Raw genomic sequence first — 7,120 nt, 5'->3', positions numbered from 1 at the left:
CCAGCCTCTCAGCGTTGGCATTTCGGTCACTAAAAGTCCGGACACCCGGCCTCCTGGCGCTCCGGCCTACGCCAGGCCTGGTTCCGGGTTCGGCCTGCGCTCCCGGCCCGCCCTAGTGACGTACTTCCGGCGACGACCGGGGTCTCTCGAGTATTGCGTCACGCGGCGTGGAGGAGGTGGAAGACCATCCGGCTGGGATGGTGCGCTGCCGTGCGCTGTGCTGGGAGGACAGCGAACTCCTGCACCGGTGAGGGACAGCTCCACCGTGGCTCGGTTTCCGAGGTTCCTTACGCACCGAAGCGGGTATCGGGTGGAAGTGGATAGAATCCACCGGGCCACACTATCCGGTGCCTAACTCTTCAGCCCTCCGGCCGCGGCTTCCTGTGTTCCCGAGTGCCCCGGTGTCATCGCACAGCCCAGTGCCCCTGTCGCTTGCCTCAGGAACTTTCAGAAGTTAAAAGGATTTGCCAGAGTCACCCCAACCACTCTCAAAGCCAATCTAAGAAAGAGCCACATGGTGTCATCCACGCTCTTGGACTGAATATCTCATGTCTTCCTCGGGTTTCCTCCCGGAATTACTTAGTTTCACACATTCTGTTTCATATTCTTGTCACAGGTTGTGCCCTTTGTATCGAGAAGTTCAGGCAGAAAGCGTTCACTTTGAGTTTTTCTTTGTATCTCTCACGATGCTGTATGCCTACCACTGTAGCTCATAACCTGGTCTCTGGCTAAGTAATGCTTCTGTGTAAAGAATCTATTCTTCTCACCCCTCCACAGGGTTGTTTGGCTTGTTTGTTTTGTAATAACACATTATACCGTTTAGAAAGCTAAACAGGAAACAAAGCTTGGGCGATTTTGGTGTTTCCTGCTGAAAATTGTGAGTATCAAGTTTCATGGCAAAAGAAAGAAAAAAAAAAAGCTAATGAGTGCAGCGCCTCATCCGAGCTGTGCCCACTTACTTTGTTCCCTTAAACTAAATGGAAGAGAATTAGCACACTGTCCTTGGGCAAGTCACTTTACAAATGAAGCTGCAGCTTTCATTAAAGGCATTACTTAATCATTAAAATTTGGTTTAAAACTCGGACTTTTTTTTCCCCCTGGGTCAGAGAAGGTAAGAAAGAGGAGAGTTTGCAGCTTAAGTAAAGGTTTTCTTGAAAGCCTCTAGGTAAGATCTGTGGCCATCTCGAATGTTCTTGAGTTTATCTTTGGATGGCCAATGCTGACCTGGGAATCTTCATATCAATTTAAAAGCTGTCTCCTTCATTGGCAGTTAATGTACCTGAGAACTATGGTAAGGGGAGAAGCTAGCCATTTCTGCAAAATGTATTTTCAGGATAGGTTATAGTGATTGCTAGTTAGCTTTAGATAAGTTTTAGAGTATGAGTCTGATCTCTCCTCCATGAAGTTGCATGTGTATTGGCAACACATGCATTCATTTTTCTGGTGATTGTAAGGCTTTGTGGTTGACTAGCCCTCGGAACTTTGGCCATATCAGCAGATCAGGTCACTGCAGAATCTACTCCTTTTGCTTCTCGACAGCTCCAGCATTGGTGTCTGGAGTTCCCCACCTCTATTCCGGTTTCTGTTCCTTTCCCTGTTTTCTGGCAGTCTTTCTCTGCTCATAAAGATCATTTTTTTTTAAAGGTCTGTTTAAACTCATTCTTTGTATAATCCAAAAAATTATAACTCATGCTGAAGCCTTTTATCTTGGCACCACGAAAATGGCTTCTGCATCCAAATCCAATGATGGTATCTGGTATGGTTTTGTACACTTGGCTAGCTTTTCTCAGATGCCTGCCTTCCCTGTGTGAAGGACACAGATGTTTCCTCTGAAGCACAGGGTTGCACCTAAACATTCTGCATGAGAGCTGTGTCATGCTTAGTTGCAGCCATTGACCAGCCAGAGATGAAACAAGCTTTCAATGATTTTAAGATTTATTTCATTTTTATGTATATGAATGTTTTGCTTGCATATATGCATTTGCATAGTGTACTTCGTGACTGCAAAAATCATAAAATACCTGATACCCTGGAACTAGAAGTACTGGTGGTTGTTAGTTACCAGGTGGGTGCTAAGAACTGGATCTGAGCACTGTGTAAGATTAATAAGTTACTCTTATCTACTGAGCCATCTTTGTAGCATTGTATAATGCCTGAACTTTAACAAAATTTTATTAACTTTAACAACATTGAACTTAGGGCCTACTTGGATAATTTCAAATAAACACCAAAAACAAAAACAAACAAACAAAAACCAGCAACTGATTTTTCTGTAGCTTTTCTTGAGATGATCATTCACCAGCAAAGAGAGAGAGAGGGAGGGAAGGGGACAGACAACACAAGATGGTATGTGGATGGAAAGGGCACAGTCAGTGGCTCAGATCAGACTTGTAACAAGTGAAGTTGTCAGAGAAGCTGATCAGTAAATGGCTTGTTCAGTCTTTTTCTGAATGGTTTTCCTTCTCCAGGGTAGTGAACCACACTTCTCCCATGGATAATCTCATTTGTAGATTGAGTTTCTCTTCTGTGAGTCCTTTAGTAATGGTATCTCATCTTGTTGATTCTTAGATGTGATCTTCAGTACACTTATTATTTATGATCACCTTCAATCTGGCTTTCTGTTTCTTATATTTCTTCAAAAAGTAAGAGACAAGGGCCAGGTGGTGGTGGCGCATGCCTTTAATCCCAGCACTTGGGAGGCAGAGGCACGCGGATTTCTGAGTTCAAGACCAGCCTGGTCTACAAGAGTGAGTTCCAGGACAGCCAAGGCGACACAGAGAAACCGTCTCGAAAAAACCAAAAAAAAAAAAAAAAAAAAAAAAAAAAAAAAAAAAAAAAAAAAAAAAAAAAGAAAGAAAGAAAAGAAAAGAAAAAAGTAAGAGACAGATTTTCAAGGAGTTAGATTTCTACTAAGTTAATTTTTCCCCCTTTTTTTCTCAGAACCTTTTGACTGCCTTTGGTTTAGTAGTTAACTCATAACAAATAACTGGCAGCTTCTCATAAATTAGAGAATGGGATGTAGAGCCAAATAAGAATAGATTTTTTGGTTTGGTTTTGGTTTGGTTTGGTTGCAGTTTGTTGAGACCTGACTGTCTTGGCCAAACTGAGACTCATATGCCTTTGGTTTTAAATGTCTTAATGTCTTACCCACTAATTGGAGATAACATGCTAGCAGAACAGATGACCATGAACTCTTCTAATACAGAAAGATCTGCCTTCCTCACATTAATAGGCCTGCTGTCAGTCCTCTCCACAAACTAAGCTTTAATCAGCACCACCATCATGCTATTTAAAAAGTCTCAAACCACTACACTCAATCTCCAGCGGTTCAGACTAAAGTATAGGATGAAATTCAGGGATTTACATCTCTAAAATTTCCAGGTGATGCTATGTAAGCATAAATTCAAAATAGGAGTAAAAAAACTGGTACAGTGAGAAGAGATTTGCTTGTCCCCCACCCCTCCTGAGCACTCATTACCATTGCTTAAAAATCTTAGAAAAGTTGTCTTCCTGTGTTTCTCTGAAATTCATGTACATTTTTCTGAAAGCTAAGTCAGTTTCTCACCACTTTTACAAGCCGAGACTAGATCCCTCCTTGACCTGGAAGCCATCTCGATAAAATTTTATCATAAAACTATCACCTCTGTCTTCCAGCTTTCTGGAACATTGTCCACCTCAGTGAATGCTTGGCTCCAGACTAAATCTACCCCCAGTAGAGAGATTGGAAGTTTGTTTTTAACATTGAACAGTGAGCAAATCTATGGGTACTGAAATTGCCAGGTCCATTTAGGATGGTCTCTGTAGCTGGTGGTGTTGTCAAATTCTTTTACTGGAAAACTGATTCCATTGAGAGCATGCATATAATGGATCCATCAACGTAGCGTTCAGTGAGACTTCCTTCTTGGCAGACTCTTCAGCAGATGTCCAGTTACACATGTAGCATCCGAGTATAATGCGTATTCAATAAGAAGAGAACTGGAACTTCTCTCGGCAGGCTGATTGGAAAGACATTTGTATTTGTATTTTTGCAGCAATAGTTGAGGCCACCCTTAGAGATCTACTGTACAATATAAGGCTGAATCAGAACATTACGTTTCTCTCTAGTTCTTTGAGCCTGCCCTCATGGTTTATCAAAGACTATTTAATATTTGCCTTACTGAGCTTGGATTCTATCGCCTGCCCCACATCATAGTTTATAAAGTTGAACATTCCCTTTATGCTTTCCAAATCAATGGCGAGTCTTAGAAAGAGAATACAAAAGTCACTGGAGCATGGCAAAGCCCACGTTGTTATTTGAACAACTATAGTCAGACAGCTGTATGGCACAGGCTGATAGGCTCCAGGGGAGGAGCTATGGGAGAGGCAATGCTGACTATAGAGTTGATGACTAGGAAAAAGGAGAAATGCTTCAGCGCATTTTCCTTCAGTTGGGAGAGTGTTGGGAACGTAAAGGTGTGTCCAATCCAGCTGTCAGAGTCAGTGTAGCGTCCTAGGACAGTTGACTCTCCAAAGAAACAGCAGGAATAAAGCAAGGAAAGAAATTGTTGGTCTATAAACAAAAGGAGGCACTTGAAACAGTCCAGAGGAATGAAAGTGTGCACGTTCAGGGAACTACAAAGATGTATCACTGTGGGAGATGGGGTGATAGGTGCCACTGCAGAGCACGCATGGGCAGCCATTCACAGATCTGCCTAACTGCAGAACTGCCTGGGCACTCTCTCCTTTTCACCACATCCATACCACACTCTGGTCAAAATATGTAAAATTACTGAGGTGCACTAGGTATCCATGCATCCTCTTGTGTACATAATGACCGAAATGAAGTAAGCGTAACAAGAATGCCTATACTTACTTGTGTGTATGTTTTCTCCTGATAACTATGGCTTCCTCAAGCAAAATAAAGTTACTGACACAATACATTTTTAAAAGGCATATTTCTATCAGTATTCTGGTCTTGGAGTTAGAAGGATCTTTTACTTTTTATTTTGACATTTGGCCATGGAGAAGTGATGCTCACTTGCTTCTTCTACATAGCTTGTTCAGCCTGTTGTCTTATAGAACCCAGAATAACAAGCTCAGGGATGGTAGCACCACCAGCTGGACTCTTCTCCCATTGAACACTAATTGAGAAAATGCCTTACAGCTAGATCTAATGGAGACATTTCCTCAACTGAGGCTCTTCCTTCTCTGATCAGTCAAGTACTACCAGTTCCTGTAATTGATCTCAATAGATTCATTTGTTCCATCAAGCCAACTCAGTTGGGATCATATCTTTGGTTTGCTGACATTCTCTCTTGGGTAGGTAGGTATTAATTCTGTTCATCTCTCCAAAAAATCATGCAACAAACAAAATGAATTATTTCCAGAAGAAATTTCTCCACCCCTCTTTAATAATGAAACTTAGGGCCCTTTTATATGTTTTCTATTTTGAAGAGCAAGGAAAACTAACAATAGTCATGACTAAAGAAAGGAAATCTACTTCCCAGCATCGTGTCCGTCCTTTTCTTACTGAAAGGCATCCTTAGAAAGTTCTGTAAAGCCTGTTGTGCTGTATAGTTTATACCAACTTGAGACAAACTAAAGCCATCGATTGGTAAATATGGATGCTGAAAGCCAATAGCTTGGCAGAAGAGACATAGGCAGGGTTTAGGGTTCCTGGGCTTGGGGTCACAGGAGAACCACAAGGAGAAGAAGGTGAAGGACGAAGGAGAAGCCGCCATGGGTTCGGTGAGCCATGAAAACATGGCCGAGATGCCTGGCCAATTGGAGTTAAGAGCAGCCCAGATGAAACATAATAACTCAGGGTTATTGATAGGAAAGTAGATTCTGGTAGCAAAGAGGGTAAGTATCTGCCCAACCTTGTGCTGTTGAATGCTTCTTGTAAATAGTAAAAGTTGTCTTTTATCCAGGAACTAAATGATCAAGGTGGGGTAGAAATCCTGGATTGTGATTAAAAAGTTCTACAGCATATCGGAGTTTTAAGCTTCCTTGCACAGTGCCCTTGAGAAGCAGTATATGAAGCTGTAAAGGTGAAACCCGAGTTACAATGGAGACCTCCAGAAGTCTGAGATACTAAGAATGGAGAATGTAGGAAAGCTGCAGGTGTTAAGGTGAAATGGAAAGGCACAATGGAGACCTCCAGAAGTCTGAGATACCAAGAATGGAGAATGTAGGGAAGCTGCAGGTGTTAAGAAGAACCAGCCTCGTAGAAAGCCCTCATGGGCTGCAGTCATGAAGACTGTAAGGGATGGAGCTGTCCAAGCCCACTGAAGCCAACATCATGGCGTAATGTGGTCCAAATGCAGACTCTGGGTAACAAGACTCAGTGTCTGTTCTGCTGGTTTGGCCTTGGCCCCACGCCCCCACTGTCAGCCTCCTTTCTGTCCACTTGGAGAGGACATGCTTATTCTGCTCCACTTTATCCTGAGAGTTTGTAATTCAGCCTTAGTTTTACAGGATCTTGATGAGTCTCAGAGGGGACTTAGAACTTGGATTCTGAATAGTGCTGTAACTGTTAGGATTATGGAAACCCTTGGAGATGGACCACATACACAAATATATTTTGAATTATGATATGCATGAGCCCTTTAGGGGTCAGGCATAGAATATTATGGCTCAGATACAGAGTAACCCCCCCCCAAATGCGTACTTATAGAAAGTGTGTCATCAGGGGCTGTGTATTGTCCTAGATTGATCTCTCTTCCATGCTCTGGCTCTCTCTTCCCTGGTGCTGTGAGGTAAAAATATATAATATTTGCTATCATATAACTATCCAGCTGTATGTGGCCAAGACCATGGACTGAAATCTCTGCAAAGATACAAAATTAATCTTTCTTGTAGCTTGTTCTATCAGATATCTTGTTACACTGGTAAAAGCTGGGTGAACACAGGGCCACACTTCCTGTGTTGGTTCCTCTGTGTCTGAGACTACACTGTGGAGTGGCATCATGCATGCGGTCTGCTAACTACACATATCCTTTCTCAATTCCAGTCAGTTGGTCACATTAATTACAGCTACTTTAAAAAAAAATCCCAAACTAGTAAATTAGATTTTCCCAAATACATTTGGAAATCTACATTTGGACTCTGATGATGGGGATATTGTTAAGACTCAAATTGC

Source organism: Mastomys coucha, unplaced genomic scaffold, assembly GCF_008632895.1.
Source record: "Mastomys coucha isolate ucsf_1 unplaced genomic scaffold, UCSF_Mcou_1 pScaffold14, whole genome shotgun sequence".
NCBI classification, from domain to species: Eukaryota; Metazoa; Chordata; class Mammalia; order Rodentia; family Muridae; genus Mastomys; species Mastomys coucha.
The sequence above is the reverse complement of the archived record's forward strand: the minus strand, read 5'-3'. Positions refer to the sequence as shown.